The sequence below is a fragment of the Chelonia mydas genome, chromosome 11 (genome assembly GCF_015237465.2).
Source record: "Chelonia mydas isolate rCheMyd1 chromosome 11, rCheMyd1.pri.v2, whole genome shotgun sequence".
In the NCBI taxonomy this organism is placed as follows: domain Eukaryota; kingdom Metazoa; phylum Chordata; order Testudines; family Cheloniidae; genus Chelonia; species Chelonia mydas.
Genome location: NC_051251.2, coordinates 35576475 through 35595809, shown reverse-complemented (window position 1 = coordinate 35595809; position 19335 = coordinate 35576475). Strand labels below are relative to the sequence as shown.

At 41.7% G+C, this 19335-nt stretch overlaps 1 long non-coding RNA gene across 2 annotated transcripts in view; it reads right to left on the bottom strand.

The window, feature by feature from the left end:
• The window catches only part of LOC122462467, a 47477-nt gene that overhangs the window by 4010 nt on the left and 24132 nt on the right, over positions 1-19335 (bottom strand). Inside the window, exons 4-5 of one of the 2 annotated variants that reach the window (XR_006285012.1) lie at positions 17424-17573; positions 17050-17327 (exon numbers count right to left, since the gene is read on the bottom strand). This is a non-coding gene — a long non-coding RNA (uncharacterized LOC122462467). Of the gene's footprint in view, positions 1-17049; positions 17328-17423; positions 17574-19335 lie in introns of those variants that run through there. The other variant, XR_006285011.1, reaches the window with a different exon arrangement.

Genomic DNA, 19335 nt, shown 5'->3' with positions numbered 1-19335 from the left:
CTTCATGACACTAATGCCTCTGCTCAGAGTGATCTCTACAGCTGGTCAAAATATAGAGGTTATTTTTACTTGTTGAAAATTGACAAAGAAAATGAATTTGAATTTGCCTTTCAGCAAAATATTGAAAACCCAAATATTTCCATTCAAAATGCTGCCACGGTGCCTTGTTGTAATTAGAGTGTCTTATACTTCCATTCTTCTCGATGGGCCAGTCTCTCTGACTGGATTACAACTCCCATAGGGTTGCCAGGTGTCCATTTTTTTGCAGGGGCAGCCTCTGCGGATGGGGCAACACGCAGAGCCGTCTGGCCACGCCTCTGGGTAGGAGCTGGGGAGAAGACAAGCCACTGCTTCTGGGAGCTACGCCCAGAGCCTGCACCCCTGACCCCCTCCTGTGCCCCAAACCCTTGCCACAGCCTTGATCCCCCTCCCACCCTCCAAACTCCTCGGTCCCAGACCATAGCCCCCTCCTGCACCCCAAATCCCTCAATCCCAGTCCCACACCAGAGCCCTCACCCCCCCACACCTCAACCCCCAGCCTGGAGCCCCCTCCCACACCCTGAACCTCTCATTTCTGGAACCCACACCCCATATCCCCTCCCATGCTCCAACCTCCTGCCTCAGCCCAGAGCTCCCTCTCATACTCCAAACCCCTTGGCTCCATCCTCCAGCCCAGAGTGCCCTCCTGCACCCCAAACCCCTCATCCCTGACCCTACCCCAGAGCCCACACCCCCTCCCACATGCCAACCCCCTAAGCGAGGGAGGGAGGGTGGGGAGAGCAAGCGACAGAGGGAGGGGGTGTGGAATGAGTGGGGGGCAGGGCCTCGGAGAAGGGACAGGTGGGGACGGGACAAGAGAGTTCAGTTTTGTGTGAGTAGAAAGTTGGCAACCCTAATCTCCCAGGATGCACCACTTTCTTCCCTTAGGGTGTGAGGGAGGCCCCTCACCTTGGCTGCATGATGGGAAATTAAGTCCAGGCAAAGACCCCAACTCATAGCGGAGAATGGGAGCATAAGGCACTCCAAGTACATTTACCATCAGACACCACAGCACTATTTTGAATTGAAATATTTGGGTTTTCACCTGAAAACAGAAAAGGCAAACTTTGACAAAATACCAAAATTTTCCATGCAAATCAGCCACTTTTAAAAAAAATGTTTAGTCAAAACCCAATTTCCCATTGAAAAACAGTTCTGATGGAAAGTTTTGACCAGCCCAGTGATCTCTTTAAAGGTCCTGTTCCTAAAAAGGAAAATTAATTTTTTTTTAGCCAAGCAAAACAAGGCCCTATACTCAATCAACACCCCATTTTGGCCCTGACCTTTGTCCCAATGAAGTTTTAAATGCTGAAATGCTGAATGACTTTTCTCCCAGACAAAAAGCAAAGGCATAATTTACAAGTTACAAGTTATATAAGCCACAAGTGCAACTATTTACATACATCCCTGACACAGAGATTGATGGGAGGGTGGCACACTGGGAGCTTGTGGAGGGAAATGGAGGGATTCAAGAAGACCCTACTGTGTATAATGTGTCCAGCCTTCAGAAACAATGAATTGTGCGATTGCTTAATATATTTGCTTCCGTGCTGCTACGAAGTAATAAAAACTGACAGGATGATTGACATTCAGTCTGCTTGGAGGAACCTTTATAAGAGCTGAAAACTCTCACTAGACTTGTATACTAGTTTGTAGAGAAAAAAAGGTGACCTAAAGCGTTCTCACAATTGGAACCAAACTTTACTGGCTGTTGAAAAAAAGATTAGCAATTCTCTGTCCTCCCATTTTTATGTAACCCTGCGCTTCCTGGTTATGAACAGGGCTGAAATAAATAAAGCTCAAAAACACTTCTGCTCTTCCCATGTTATTTTCTTCCAGACTAAAATCAGGAGTACTGAATTTCTTACAAGCCTTTCCTATGAGCTCAGTTATCTAGATGCAAGAGATTTAGCTATCTTAACTAACAGAAAAGAATCCTGACGCTAGGTGCTCTTGCTAACCAAATCTGAATTGTTGGGTATGTCTTCACTAGGAACCCTTATCACAGTTAAACATAATTATGTTTAACTCTTGTCAAGTTAGCGGACTTGATATTGATCACTACTGACTGGTCCGCCTAATTAGAGGCAAGTCATATTTAGCATCATGAGTAAAATTTTCAAAAGTCCCAAAGTGACTTAAGAACCTAGGTCCATTTAAATATAGAACTTTGGTGCTTTTGAAAAGTTTGCCCCATGTCAGCTGGCCATGGTTAAACTCTGGTCCCTGCAGCATTTAAATATGGGTAGCTGACATGATGCTGAACATGTCTTGCCCTTGTCTACAATCAACAAGGCTGCGAGTTTGTCACGGAGGTCACGGATTCCGTGACTTTCCTTGACCCCTGAGACTTCTGCAGCGGCTGGTGTGCCTGGCTCAGAGGCAGCTCAGGCAGCCCCTGTTGCACCGGTCACTGCTAGGGCAGTCTTGGGACACCACGGCCAATGGGAGCTGCGGGGGCAGTGCCCTGGGTGAAGGCAGCGCACAGAGCTACCTGGCCACGCCTCCACCTAGCAGCTGAGCAAGGGGGATGTCACCATTTCCGGGGAGCCCCCCGAATAAGCACCACTCAGAACCCACCTCACCCTGTCCCACGCCCCAACTCCTTCTCCCCTCCCCCACCAAACTTTGCTGCTGCTGTTGGGGGGAGGCACAGAGCCTGCCACCCCGCCAACCCCTCTCTCCCAGCACCAGCAGGGGTCCCCGGCTGCGCACTGCTGCCTGTAACCACCAGTGGGGATCCCGGGCAGCGTGCTGCTGCTGCCTCCCCCACCCCAGCACCCGGGCCACCCTCCCTCAGCACCCATGAGGCCCCCAGGCAGCCCTCCTCCCCCGTTTTATTCACAGGTATTTTTTAGTAAAAGTCATGGATAGGTCAAGGGCAATAACCAAAAATTCACGACTTGTGACCTGTCCATGACTTTTAGTAAAAATACCTGTGACTAAATCGTAGCCTTAACAGTCAGTCATGGCCAGCATCATGCCAGCTAACCTGAATCTTCACAATCATGTGTAAACATGGTAAGATTTTCCTAAGAAAAGACACGACAAGATCTTGGAGATCTGCTAGTTTCTGTTTAAGAAGCTTAGGAAACTGAAAGAATTAGGTGGAGTTCTTTTCCATCCAATGTCAGGAGGACAGTAATTTGGAAAAGAGATTTAAATCATCCACCCAGGTTTAGCCAGTCATAGACCTAGCTAGTAGAGGAAGCCTCTACAGCAGCTAAGCCAGCCCCAAGGCAAGAGATAAATTTTAGCGTTAAAAAAATGCCTCCAATCACAAAGGGCCAAGTTTGATCTTTTAGAAGGAACCAGAAGAAATTAAATTAAAATCATCTTGAATCGTGCCCTCACCTGACCCATAAAATTTTTTTTTCCCAAGATCTCACCAAATTTCAGGTCAATCAGGAGTCTGGGTTAAAAAAATAAAATGAAAGCAGAGCCCTACAAATCTTACATGGGATTGAACAGCATGGAAGGCAGTGGATCATTTTGATTAAATAGAGCCTGAGACATTTTTACTCTGACTCCATTGGCTATCTTTTCAATTAAGAGACCCCTTATTTATTCATTCAGAGTCAGCTAAAGTAAAGTAAATCCAAGCTCACAGAGAACAGAAGAATTCTAATAAATTGTTTACAACCCAGGAAAATTAATGGATTTTCCAGCTGTGTGCAATGAGGGTCTTCTAACATATCACATGGACTTGCTAAATCCTAGAAAAATCCCCTAATTCATTTTTTTTAAACTATCACTCCGCAGTACAGAAAACAGTTTGTGCATAAACAAGATGACCTAGTTCTCAACATCAGCATGTCTTAGCTTGAAGCTTGTTTGTTACTTGAAAAGGTAATTAAAATTTAAAGTGCAAGAGAATGATACCTTTTATTTGTCTCAAATTTCTGCAAGAGATGCTTATGTATTCACTAATATTTAGCACAAAGTCGTATCAAGATTCAAAGTAACAGACGGTAATTAACAGTAATACTTTGTTTTATTTCCATTGACCATAAGAAAAAAAATTACACACAAAAATACCAAAAGGTATACAGAAATATATGAAAATAGTAGTGGCAGATAAAAATTACATGAAAGCTATTCAAGCAAATACTTTTATTATCCATAAATCATTTAAGGGATGCATAATACTATAGAACACCCTTCAAGTAAGAAATAAATCCAAGCTAACAAGTGAACTGACCTGTGTATTTTTGGCTCATGACCACCTAAAACTCCGAACACTTAGAGTCACAATAAAACACACTCTTAGAAACACTGTTCATCTGAATTCCTGCTTTTAAACATTACTAAGTACTCGAATGAATAAACTTGTACTAGTATTTTTATATTTGCCTAGCTTATTATTCACTACACTTACATGTATTTTCATAGGTGGCAACATCTGTGTTAGCATTTAACCACTACAGTACTTTTAGGCTGAAGTGATATTTCTTGGGCGTATTATTAGTTACAGTGTGCACAGTGCTGCATAAGACATGAAACACAGGCAAAGTCTGTGTCCCAGAGAGCTTACAATTTAAACAAAGCAGACACAGAGTAGACAAAGGGAGATTTTCAAAGGCACAAAGGTCACTAAGGCACCAATTCCCATGGAAGTTAGGCAGCTACCTATGATTTATGTCTTTGACAATGTCCCCCATGATGCACTGGGAGAGACAAAGGAGGGAACTGGCTTTACATTTACACAATTTAATTATTACAGTTTTTAATGTCTTCTTCAAGATAACCTGCTTATGGCATCTACTTTTGTAGTGTACAGCTAGTGCTTAGACAACCAATTACTCTGCATGAATACAGCTCTACCCAAGTCATTGCTAGGAAGGTTGGCTCTTAGTTAAGATACAGTACTGAAGTCAAGAGATCAGAGTTCTGTTCTTGCCTCTGCCATAGAGCTCCTTGTGATCTTTAATCAAAATACTACAACTTTGTTCCTCTGTTTCCTCATTTACAAAATGGAAAAACTGATGTACTGAATGGAGATAATGGCTACATACAGAGTTGCTGTGAGGGTAAATTCATTCATGTGTGCAAAGCACTTTGAGATCCTTGAATGCTACAAAATGCAGAGTGTTAGGGTGAACTGATATTTTAGCTACTATGACCAGCTCTTAATTATGGCTTTTACTTCACATGATAAATTTGGAGAGAAAATATGGATTAGTCACAGAAAGATGGCAAATGTCATGTACATCATAGAAGTAATGATAGCAGGAGATGGAAATAATACAGTATCTACAACCAAATAGCTTCCTAAGTGCCTGTAGGAGTTAGCCATTTGAGTCTTACTTTTAAACATATTTATTACACACTGGCACATTAAAGAAAGAACGCATTAGAATTTAGTGCTATATAGCTCTCTCAGTACTCAAGATACCTCACAAAGAGTAAAATGCTCAGTCCTGTGACTTTGTAGACCAGTGGTCTACAACCCTTTTACGCACAAGATCACTTTTTGAATTTAAGGGCATCCCATGATATACCTTCCCTGAGGCCCCGCCCCACTCACTCCATCTTCCCTCCCTCCATCGCTCACTCTCTCCCACCCTCACTCACTTTCACCACACTGGGGCAGGGGGTTGGGGTGTGGGAGGGGGTGCGGGCGGGTGCTCCGTATTGAGCCTGGGGCACGGGGTTGGGGTGCAGGAGGGGGTGAGGGGTGCAAGCTGTGGGAAGGAGTTTGGGTGCAGCAGGGGGCTGTGGGCTGGGGCAGGGGGTTGGGATGTGGGAGGGGGTATGGGGTGCTGGCTCTGGGAGGGGGCTCAGGGCTGGGAGTTGGGGTGCGGGCTCCCGCCAGGCAGCACTTATCTCAGCTGGTTCCCAGTCAGTGGCGCAGCAGGGCTAAGGCAGGCTCCCTGCCTGCCCCAGCCCCATGCAGCTCTTGGAAGCGGCCAGCACACCCCCACAGCTCCCGTTGGCCACAGTTCCCCATTCCCGGCCAATGGGAGCTGCAGGGGCAGTGCTTGCAGGCAGGAGCAGAGCACAGAGACCCCTCCCCCTGTCCCCTGGGGCCTCAGGGGCATGCTAGCCGCTTCCAGGAGTGGTGTGTGGCCAGGGTAGGCCGGGAGCCTGCCTTAGCCCTGCTGTGCCACCGGACTTTTAGCGGCTGGAGATCGTGATCTACTGGCAGAGGCTCCAGCATTGACCAGTTGATTGTGATCGACTGGTTGGTGACCTCTGTTGTAGACAAAAAGAGCAGCCATACCCTGCAGAATAAATTACTTAAGTACCATACGCTAGCAATGAGAAGACAATCCAATTTATTTACCTTACAGTTAGCAGGTAATGCCCACCACAAACCTCCCACACAGAAAGCCCTCACCCCACCTCCCCCAGAAAAGCCTGCAAAGAAGGAAGAGATTACTCTTGCAGCATGCCCTGAAGGTCAACAAATCCACTTTCTGTGTCACCAAGAATGGAAGAGAGTTCTAGTTCCAAGATTTATCATGTAAAACAGTGGTTCTCAACCAGGGCTTTGGGTCCACTGCGGGGGTGCGAGCAAGTTTCAGGGCATCCGCCAAGCATGACCAGTATTAGACTTGCTGGGGCCCAGGGTAGAAAGCCAAAGTCCCACTGCATGGGGCTGAAGGGTGGGGCCCTGAGCCCCACCATCTGGGGCTGAAGCAGAAGCCTGAGCAACATAGGTTCACGGTGTCCCCTGTGGCATGGGGCCCTGGGCAACTGCCCTGCTTGCTACCCCTTAACGCTGGCCCTGGCTTTTATATGCAGAAAACCAGTTATTGTGGCAAGGTGGGCCATGAAGTTTTTATAGCATGTCTGGGGGGGCCTCAGAAAGAAAAAAGTTTGAGAACCCTGGATGTAAAACACACCCTGTCAGCAGCCCAATCTTCAAATGGGACTGGTGTGGGAAAACATGGATTGTGGCAATTTCTCAGATAGCCAGGTCACAAGGTCATTTAGGGCTTATTATATTAAATACATCTTAAATTCTAATCAGAAATTAATTGACAGTCACCACAGGTCTCAGACAAAAAAAAAAAAGTTGCCCACACACACGGAAGAATGGGGGTGTGTGCGCGCGGCAGGAACCACTAATAATTCAAATAGATTTATGAATAATTAGACAAAATGAGTTTTTAAAAATAATTTTCACTGAATTTTTTTTTATTATTATTATTCATCCAGTCTAATCACAATCACTCATTGTCAACAACTGGCCAAGCTATTTCAGTTTCATTTCAAATTCTCTTCAAACTCTGTAGGACAAAACAGAGACTTGCAGTATGTAACCGCAAAACAAAGTTTGTCTGTAGAGCCCAAATCAAATAATATTATGGAAGCACTGATCCTTTGCTTACGGTAGAGTCCAGACTTCCATTCTATACCCGATTTCATTTTAACCCAACCTTCTCTATTCTAACCCATTCTAACTTCAGATTGGGGTAACCAATTTGTTTGCAAATTCTAATGCTTAAAATAATGCAGAAGAGTTTTCTGAGAATTTAGAAAATGCCAGATTAAAGTTTCTTTTACTACATCATCAAACGTTACTTGTGTGTTGATTTTTTTTTGGCCCATGTGTTCTCAGTAGTAGTAATTTTTCACAGCTCCCAATATCACACACAGAAGCGGCTCGTCACATATCAAGCACTGGTCATTTGTTACACATGGAGCATTAGCTCATGTATTTTTTAGGAATCCTTATCCTTATGGGCTTGAGCCATATAATTAGAAAGTGATCAAGAAAGAGTAGTCAGTTTCATTATCCTAGGAAGCATTCTGCCTCTTTTCTTCTATTCTCTATGACACCAAAGGACTCAAGACATCCTTCAGGCTCAGAGAAAGAGTAACAAACACTCTGGAAAAGAGGGCAGGGAAAGGAACTGAGATGGGAATAAATGTTTTGGGACAGCTGAAGAGCACACCAAAACTGAGGGGGAGAGGAATACTGAGAATTGAAGACCCCCTCCACTGCACTCCATGATGTAGAGCTCAGGGAGCATAAGCATTTCAAAATTTTTCAAAAAAAAAAATACTAAGAAAATTCCAAGATAAAAGACTGTTCATATGAGCTAATGGTTGAGAGGACATATTGGTATTTAGAAATCCAGGAAATACAGAGTTAAGATTGAACTTAAAAAAAAGGGGGGGGTGGGGCAGAATATTTAAAGTATAGAAATGCACAGCGCAGGCACTCAAGCAACATCAACTTTGCCCTCAAAGCAATTCTTGAGGTGCCATAAGAAACAACCTCATCCACCCATAACAACGTGACCACAACCACTAGAATGCTTTACGCTTAATTGTACAGTGGTTGCATAAACTCCAAATGTTGTCCAGTCCACAGAAAAAGTTGTATTTAATGTCTTGATTATAAACAATAGCATACTGAACATCACTATTCCACACTCTTCATTAAGATTTCATGTGCCATCTTCTATACAAGTACAGGAATCAGTTAATGCTGCAGTGTATTGAAAAAGGGGTTAAAATTACAAGCTATCATGAAGTTGGAAAGAGATTTCCTGGTCCTGCTTGCAGACTAAGGGTTACTTTTGGGAAATGTAGGATCTGGGTCTTCTGCAGTCAGTCAATCTCCAAAGCGCCATCTAGAGTAAGTTGGGGTGAGTTGTGCCTTTCTGCCTTACGGAACAGCCTGCTTTGTATCTCTGTTTTTGGTTCTAGTGTGTGTTAAGGTTCTGGATTTTGAGAAAGTAGCATTATGTCAAAAACTTCATGAAAGAGTATTAGATAAATACATAAAACTTCTCTGTGTGCATGCTGTGCACATAACAAATATATACTAGCAGACATACATATTCAAATTTATGACAGAGCACATAAAACTGGTATCATACATATAAGCTGCAAAAAATGTAGAAGTGCAGGAATGTCTCAAAAATTAAAATTTCTGCTTCTATGGACTGCAGAACTCTTGAAATCCTTATATAAAAAGAGATGATAAATGAAAGATGGGAAAAGGGTAATTGTAGGAGCACTAGACAGCTACAGTGTCTTTTCTAAAACTGAAGTGTCCACAGCCACACACAGTGAACTTAAAAATAAATCCTTGATTCAAAAATGACAACTTCTAATTCAGGGCCTGATGGTCTAAACCCTTAATTTCAGGAGTATGAAAAGAAAAAAAGAATAATTGGAGGCTGGGGTTGCCATGGGGCAGAGTTAAGGTTGTTTGGACACTTTGTGCATTTCCATACTTTCAGACACTTGGGTTTCTTCTAACTTTAGTCTTAACTGAGTTTTCTGGGTGTCTTTTTCTTTTCAGCTACAACATTCCTGTAAGGTGTTTTCCCACTCTTTAATCTTAAAATATTTTAAAAGTGTAAGCAGAATGAGTCAAGTAACTATAGCCCAATTAGCCTGACACTGATCCCAAGCAACATTATTGAAAGGCTGATAAAGGGATGAAATCAGCTAAGAATTAAAGGACAGTTACATAATTAATGTCAATCATTATGATTTTATGGGAACAGGTCTTGTCAAACAAACTTGATACCATTTTTAATGAGATTATTAGTTTGGCTGATCAAGGTATCGGTTTTGACATAATAGACTCCCGGAAGGCATTTCACTTAGTTCAGTGGCTCTCAAACTAGGGGCGCCGCTTGTTCAGGGAAAGCCCCTGGTGTGCCGGGCCGGATTGTTTAGCTGCCGCATCTGCAGGTTCAGCCGATCGCGGCTCCCACTGGCCGCAGTTTGCCCTTCCCGCAGCCCCCATTGGCCTGGAGCGGCAAACCACGGCCAGTGGGAGCCAACCTGCGGACGCAGCAGGTAAACAAACTGGCCCGGTCCGCCAGGGGCTTTCCCTGAACAAGCAGCACCCCGAGATTGAGAACCACTGACTTTTGGGGAGGGGGGAGGGAGTGATGATGTCATGAAAAAAGAAGAGTACCCATACAAAATCAATGTAGTCACATTACATTGATTCAAAACTCGATAACTGATAGATATCAAAAGTAAATATAAATGGGGAGTCATCCGCAAATGTGGGAGGTTTCTAATGGGTCCTACAGGGATTTGTTCTTGGCCCAATGTAATTCAGTATCTTCATCAATTATCTGAAAGCAAATATAAATCATTATTGATTAAATTTTCAGATGACACATACTGGTGGAGAGATAAATAATGATGGGGACAGGGTCAGTTATAGAAACTGATCTGGATCATTTGATAAGGTGGCCTCATTTGTACACATACATTTTAATACAGTCAAATGCAAGGTCATCCATCTAGGGACAAACAACATAGGTCCAATCTGATAAGATGGGAGACAGTTTCCTAGAACTCAGTGACACTGAAAAGGACCTAGGGTAATGGTAGATTACCATCTGACTATGAGCTCTCGGTGCAATGCTGTAGCTAAGGCAGCAAATGCGATCCTAGGATTCATAAGCAGGGGAATATCAAGAAGAAGGGAGGAGGTGGTATTACTTCTGTGTTGCATTAGTGAAGTCATTTCTGGAACACTGTCTCCAGTTCTGGTATACATACTTCAAAAAGGACGTTGACAAATTGTAAAGGGTTAAGAAAAGTGCGGCAAGAATTATTTATGGTCTGGAACAGTGGTTCTCAACCAGGAGTACACAAGGTTTTCCAGGGGGTACATCAACTCATCTAGATATTTGCTTAGTTTTACAACCGGCTACTTAAAAAGCATGAGCAAAGTCAGTACAAACTAAAATTTCATACAATGACTTGTTTATACTTCTCTATATACTATACACAGAAACGTAAGTACAATATTTATATTCAATTGATAATTATATGGTAAAAAATGAGAAAGTAAGCAATTTTTCAATAGTGTGCTGTGACACGTTTGTATTTTTATGTCTGATTTTGTAAACAAGTAGTTTTTAAATGAGATGAAACCTGGGGGTATGCAAGACAAATCAGACTCCTGAAAGGGGTGCAGTACTCTGGAAAGGTTGAAAGCCACTGGTCTGGAGAACAGATCTTTTAGTAAAAAGAACAGGAATACTTGTGGCACCTTAGAGACTAACTATTTTGTTTGTCTCTAAGGTGCCACAAGTACTCCTGTCCTTTTTGTGGATACAGACTGTCAAGGTGCCTTCCCCACTCTGAACTCTAGGGTACAGATGTGGGGACCTGCACGAAAGACCCCCTAAGCTTATTCTTACCAGCTTAGGTTAAAAACTTCCCCAAGGTACAAGCTTTGCCTTGTCCTTGAACAGTATGCTGTCACCACCAAGCATTTTAAACAAAGAACAGGGAAAGAGACCACTTGGAGACGTCTTCCCCCAAAAATATCCCCCTCAAGCCCTACACACCCTTTCCTGGGGAAGGCTTGATAAAAATCCTCACCAATTGGTACAGGTGAACACAGACCCAAACCCTTGGATCTTAAGAACAATGAAAAATCTATCAGGTTCTTAAAAGAAGAATTGTAATTAAAGAAAAGGTAAAAGAATTACCTCTGTAAAATCAGGATGGTAAATACCTTACAGAGTAATCAGATTCAAAACATAGAGAATCCCTCTAGGCAAAACCTTAAGTTACAAAAAGACACAAAAACAGGAATATACATTCCCTCCAGCACAACTTATTTTACAAGCCATTAAACCAAAGAAAATCTAACGCATTTTCTAGCTAGATTACTTACTAACTTTACAGGTGTTGTAAGGCTTGCATTCCTGATCTGTTCCCAGCAAAAGCATCACAAAGACAGACAGAACCCTTTGTTCTGATTTCAGATTTGAAAGTATCTTGTCCCCTCATTGGCCATTTTGGGTCAGGTGCCAGCGAGGTTACCTTAGCTTCTTAACCCTTTACAAGTGAAAGGGTTTTGCCTCTGGCCAGGAGGGATTTCATAGCACTGTATACAGAAAGGTGGTTACCCTTCCCTTAATATTTATGACACAGACTAACACGGCCGCTACTCTGAAACAGATCTTATAGTGAAAGACTTCTAATGAAAGCTCAATCGATTTAGTTTATCCAAGAAAAGGTAAAGGTGACTTGCACACAGCCTACAAGTACTTATATGGAGGAAGAGACTTCTGATAGTGGACAGCTCTTAAATCTAGCAGTAAAAGGCATAATGAGTCTAGACAAATTCAAACTAGAAATAAGGTACATGTTTTTAACAGTGGATATATTTAACCATTGGAACAACTAGCTTTGGGAGATGATGACTTATCCATCATTTGAAGTCTTTAAATCAAGACTGGATATCTTTCTAAAAAAGATGCTAGATCTCAAACAGACATTATGGGCTTGATACAGAAATTACAGAAATTACTGGGTGACAGTCTATGACTTGAGTCTTACAGGCAGTCAGACTAGATGATCACTGTGGTCCCTTCTGGCCTTAAAAATCTACAACAAACAGAATTTCCATAGAAAGTATTAGAAGAGGTTAGCGTTTACACTAGTTAGTGTTCAAACTGATGGTCAGGGTCTGCTCACTTCACAGCCACCATCTTGTACCAGTGTCAGTTTTACAGGGATTAAGGCTCCCCCTTCCGAAAATAATACCCTATAAACTGTTGGATGCCCTATACAACTGAGCGTATGGGAAGATAAAGAAAAAGAAAGGAATTCTGGTCAAGGAATTTACAGCTACTTCAGTCCAATCTATTCACCATTTAAACATTTCGTATTGTTTACTAGTGCCTACAAACCCTAGTTCTCTTCTTTCAGCAACAGTAATCCCCATGAAATAACCCTGCCACACATACCCTCCTAACCAAAAAAAAAATTGACAAACTCAAATTTTCTGACACACATATCACTAATTATTACTAGTGAATGATCTTATTATTGTTACCTTCACTCTCTATTCCCCCTCTGCCAACAGCAGAATCAAAAAATGGCAGCTTTACCAGTGAGCCTGCTACTGTCTGGAATGCGCCCACCCAAAAAACAAAAAAAGACTACTCCCCCATGCATATTTTTGGAATTTTCTGAAGACTTTTTTCTTGTCATGAATTGGTTCTGCTAGATGAGATTTATGTTATTACTACTGTATACGTACTTATGGTGTGTAGCACAGCATATTTTACAGATTGTTCTGGTTTGGCCAGAATTTTCTAACATGGGGGCCTAAAGTTAAGCTCCTAATGCCATATTTAAGCTCCTAAACAAGTTTCTTGATTTTTTCAAAGGTGCTGAGCACCTGCAGTTTACCTTGTCTTGACTGGGAATTGTGGCTGCTTTGCATCTTTGGAAAAAAAATCATGCCACTTTTTAGGAGCCTAAATATGGCTTTAGGAGCTTAATTTCAGGCACTAAACTTATGAATTTTAGGCCACTCTGTTTTTATGAATTATTTCTTTATTATTTTACAAGATTTCTTCAAAGAGGCATCAACAGAACAAACAGATGCCAGATGCAGGAAACATGTTACCCGTGAGATTCCTGAAAGAAAGGTATTAGAAGAAGGGCTCATTGATCTATCCAGCCTCTTTAGAACTCTTTATCAGCAGCTGCTTGTGTAACCCACACACCTCCTGGGTCTGGTGTTCTGTCCCATCTAGCGGCTGGCAGGGAGGAAGGGAGATTTTATATATATGTATATATATATATATATATATATATATAAAAAAAATAAATGAGTCTGCTCTACAGCCGTAGTTAAGAGTCAGTTGGCTTTTAGCTCATGTGGTAGAGGCTCATGTATTTAGCTCCAGAGATCCCAGGTTCGATCCCGCCCACTGATGACTGGGGTCTGTCGGTGTTACAAGTGGGGGCTTGTCCGGGATATCAACTGGGAAGTCTCTGAAGCTTAGGATGCGCTTCCTTAGCTAGGGGAAGTATGTAACCCACATGCCTCCTGGGTGTGGTGTTCTGTCCCATCTAGTTGCACGGAGATGAGACAGAGAGATTAATGAGTCAGCTAAGGCTGTAGAGCAAATAGCCAGTTGGCTTTTACCTCATGCGGTAGACGCTCATGTACTAAGCACCAGAGGCCCTAGGTTCAATCCCACCGACCAATGACTGGGATCGGTTGGTGTTATGCTTACAAATCAGCGGAAAGACTCTCACCTTATCAGTCTCTCTTGAAAAACATTTCAGGCACTCCACATGAATGTGGCACTTTTGGGAGTCCAGACCCTTGAATCACACTTTGACTTATCAGGGACTGAGTTAGATTTTGACAGTTCTCAAATTGGTGACATGGAAAAGAGGATATATGACAGACTATGAAAAAAATTGGATGAGAAGATTCACCCCGGTTTGCAAAATCTTAAAGTACGCACTTGGATAGAATGATATCTTGGTCCCACCCCCAATCCTGGAAAGTCTACACAGTCAAACAAAAGAAAACTTTTGATTTTGCAATTTGAATTTTTAGGAATGAAGATGTTCACATTTTTACAACTGAAAACTTCCCGCATTTGCTATCCCAGACAAATACACTTTTTTTTTTAAAAGCATAAATCCACTTACTCAAGTGTATTAAAAAGACCACTCTAAAGGGGATAATTGTAAAATCTTCCCACGATTTCCTCTCCAATTCTCTTCTCTTATTTTCATCAAGTTTTTTGATGATTATCTGCTTTATTGCCCTTATTGTAGGTGGAACACTTATACCAAACATAGATTCATAGATAGATTCATAGATACTAAGGTCAGAAGGGACCATTATGATCATCTAGTCTGACATCCTGCACAACGCAGGCCACAGAATCTCACCCACCCATTCCTGCGAAAAACCTCTCACCTATGTCTGAGCTATTGAAGTCCTCAAATCGTGGTTTAAAGACTTCAAGGAGCAGAGAATCCTCCAGCAAGTGACCCGTGCCCCATGCTACTGAGGAAGGAGAAAAAACCTCCAGGGCCTCTTCCAATCTGCCCTGGAGGAAAATTCCTTCCCGACCCCAAATATGGCGATATGCCCTGAGCATATGGGCAAGATTCACCAGCCAGATACCCAGGAAAGAATTTTCTGTAGTAACTCAGATCCCACCCCATCTAACATCCCATCACATGACATTGGGCCTATTTGCCATGAATAGTTAAAGATCAATTAATTACCAAAATCATGTTATCCCATGATACCATCTCCTCCATAAACTTATGGAGTCTAATCTTAAAGCCAGATAGGTGTTTTGCCCCCACTGCTTCCCTTGGAAGGCTATTCCAAAACTTCACTCCTCCAATGGTTAGAAACCTTTGTCTAATTTCAAGTCTAAACTTCCCAATGACCAGTTTATATCCATTTGTTCTTGTGTCCACATTGGTACTGAGCTTAAATAATTCCTCTCCCTCTCCAGTATTTATCCCTCTGATATATTTATAGAGAGCAATCATATCTCCCCTCAACCTTCTTTTGCTTAGGCTAAACAAGCCAAGCTCGAGTCTCCTTTCATAAGACAGGTTTTCCATTTCTCGGATCATCCTAGTAGCCCTTCTCTGTACCTGTTCCAGTTTGAATTCATCCTTCTTAAACATGGGAGACCAGAACTGCACACAGTATTCCAGGTGAGGTCTCACCAGTGCCTTGTATAACGGTACTAAAACCAAAATCTCTACTGGAAATACCTCGCCTGATGCATCCCAAGACCGCGTTAGCTTTTTTCACAGCCATATCACATTGGCAGCTCATAGTCATCCTATGATCAACCAATACTCGGTCCTTCTCATCCTCCATTACTTCTAATTGATGCGTGCCAGCTTATAACTAAAATTCTTGTTATTAATCCCTAAATGCATAACCTTACACTTCTCACTATTAAATTTCATCCTATTACTATTACTCCAGTTTACAAGGTCATCCAAATCTTCCTGTATGATATCCTGGTCCTTCTCTAAATTGGCAATATCTCCCAGCTTTGTATCATCCGCAAACTTTATTAGCACACTCTCACTTTTTGTGCCGAGGTCAGTAATAAAAAGATTAAATAAGATTGGTCCCAAAACTGATCCCTGAGGAACGCCACTGGTAACCTCCCTCCAGCCTGACAGTTCACCTTTCAGTAGGACCCGCTGTAGTCTCCCTGTTAACCATTTCCTTATCCACATAACGTAACTTGTTACATTTCTTTTGCTTCATGCAAAGATTGAATTATTTCACAGAAGAAGTTTCTGTGATGATTTTTTAAAAATAAATTTTAAAAAGTTACATTTTGCATTTGGACCAATATGTCCATGTTCTTATTGCACATACCAATAAAATTTTTATGATTCAGTGTCTATTATTCAAAAGGAAAATAATCTTCTAGTGGAAATGACCCAATAGGTTACAGAAAGAAAATGTGATTTAATTAAATTACTAAATTAAAATATATTTCTGTCTGAAGGGTTTCCATCCAAAGTGACCTATAAGATAATGGAACCAATAAAAAGAAAAAAGGCAAATGACTTCACTTTGACAAAATGCTGAAAAATCTTTAAAATTCACGTTCTCATGTTCATGCATGTTCAATTCATGTTCATGCATGTTCCTTATTTTGTATTTATTTTGTTTTGAATAGGACAAGGGCTATAAGCAATGGGTTAGAAACAAAATGTTTTAATTTCTGATTTATAACAGTTACACTTCCTGGAAGAAGAACCACATTAAGTCTTGCTTCAGCAAATTCAGCGTTTATCCATAGTAAAATGGCCCCAAGACACACTCTGTATTAAAATGTAATTCATACTTTACTACCATACTATAAATAAAAGGGAGAACATTTGATGAAGTTTCAGAGCACTTACATTTTTGCTTGCCAAGTGCACTTTAACCATCTCAGTCTATTCTTTCACTATTAAGAACTGCATCTGCGTCCAATGATTTGAAATTCCCATCATACATGGAAGAATCTTTTTTCATGTCTACAAACTATCCTGAGCCATGTTATACTCATTTAAATCTATGTAATATTGTTTCATTTCATATATTTTGTCTTATCTAAAGAGATGATTACTACTCAACTCAGAAGAGATATACTTAGAAACTAATCTAGCACTTTTACAAACCTATATTTTTCCAGGAATATTTGGATACATCTGAGTAACAGCTATTAAAATGTTGCCTATACATAAGTATCCATAGTATGCCCCTGCTCCTACCTGCACTTTCTTACTGCTTACTGACCAACCTCTTCCCCTCTCCGATATGCACAAAAAATAAACCACCATAGAAGTAGGAAACCACTAACTTGCACACAGAACTGTCTGAGAAAAACAGTGAAAAATTGTAGCCATCCCGAATCCTAAATACAAGCCAAAAATTACGTTATAAATTACCAAACTCCTTAAGAATTTACAACCACACACTCAAATAAAAGTGCACTCCTCTCTCCAGTCTACCATTCTCCCAGGAATTCCTCCACTCCTCTGATCTGAAATAACATTCATTAGATATAAGTTTTCACACAGTTACTGAAGAAAGTCACAGAAGAGATAAGAGTTATTAGTGAAAAATAAAATTAACTTACCATGATGAACTGCACCATGTCCCACATCACTCCTTGCTCCCTTTAAATTATCCCCCTTCTAGGCACAGCTGCCATTTATGCGCCATTTTTGATGGGGGGAGGTCCACCTTAACTGGACCTGGAAGAACTTCACTCCCAGGATTCCAGCATCTGGGGGCAGGGGGAGACACACAAAAAGTACCGTTACCTAGCAAAAGTGACAGTAACCAGTGAAATAATTCACAGCAAGTCAAAAGTAAATCTATAACTTAATTTCTAAGAGGCTTGTGTCCTCCATAGCCTTCTGCTAAGTTTAGTGGCCTTTGTCCAACCTGAAGCCTGACCACCCCATCCAGAGATAGTCTGTTTTCTGCCCAGCCCCACTACTATATCATTGGATCCTATATCAGCTTGGTTATTCTACCTCTCAACAATATCTAGATTTGGCTGATTTGAATTCTGTTCTTACCCCCAGGTGTTTCCAGGAGTGGCTAAATACCCATGTACCATAATTGGAACTCTAATAATGAAAGCTGTAGCAAGTTACTATAAAGTCATTAAGGGAAGAAAGTGGATGACAGAAAGTATTGGTAAAGGGACATATAACCTTTCACTTTTAAGTTAAAGGTTTGAATCCAGTTCAACTCCTTACAGGCAAAAAACTAACACTCTTATTTGTGCCTGGTCTCTGCTGAGTTCCTAGAGGACAGGCAGCTTTTCACAAAAGACACCACAATTGATTAACTGGCTCTCTTGTTTGCAATCACAGGAGAAAGATGGCAGCTGAATGAGCACGGACTGATCTACTCTCCTCCCTTTAAAATCATCTCTATTGGTCAGGGCCTGGGATACACTGCCAGAGCAGAGCAAGGAGGCTTGACATGCTCCTGCATACACAGCAGCTGTCCTGCAGATTAAAAGAGGGCTTCCAGCTTTGTAAGTTGTCATAGCTCACCAGGAGAAAGGCATCTTCTGCAGTAAGCCCCTTGCTAGTCCTGTAACAGTTAATATAAATTCAACTGAGAATGGTCACCTGGGCTTTTAAACTCCACAGTCAACGAACAGTTTGTCACAAGCTTTAAGTGAAGATGCTATCAGTTCATTAGGGCCTGAGTTGGACCTGGGTGTTTGAGGTAGGACTGGGGAGGTACTCTCCTGTCTCAGCTTCACCCAGAACTTCCCCCTTAAAAGAAGCGGGCAAGCCTTTTATCTTGCCTTGTGGGTCTTGATTGGCTGCTGACATCGCCTGTTCTATCTAGCCCCTAGAGGATCAAGTGTTGTTGATTGCACCTGTATCAGCACCTCACTGGCTTCTCTAGGCAACATTCAGAGGTCTAAACTCACTACCTCACTTTTCCAGGATGATATTTTCCTTCGGGAAGGAATGTCAGGGTGGCAACACCTCCAGCAGGAGGCAGAGAAGTCCTGGAACAACTTGCCACATTAGGCTATCAACCTAGCTCCTTGTTTAAGCACTAAAAATATACACAAAAAGTAAGCAAATAACTGATATTGATAACAGTTGTGATCTTCTTCTGTAACTTCTGTGATCCTGTGGTTTCGTTATTATTATGAAGCAACTTTTAGTCTCCTGCTGTTATTAAAGCTTGCAAGGTTGCAATAACCTTATGCTCTCAAATATATCATGTGGTATTATATCACTGCCTTCGTATCTCAATAGATGGGGGTTAATTGCCATCGTCACCACAGAATATAATTTTCAGGTACATAAAACTTGATGCTAAACTAACTTGAAGCTGAAATTTGATAGACTACATTCTCCACTGGAGAACATTTTTTCCCCCTGAATTTCATGAAGTTTGCATTCTTCATCTGGGTATCTGACAAGCCCCCCCCCCCAAAAAAAAAGCGGTTTCATGATGCCTTTTGCTTTGCTTTAAGAAGGCTGACTTTAAAAAATAAAACTAAACTT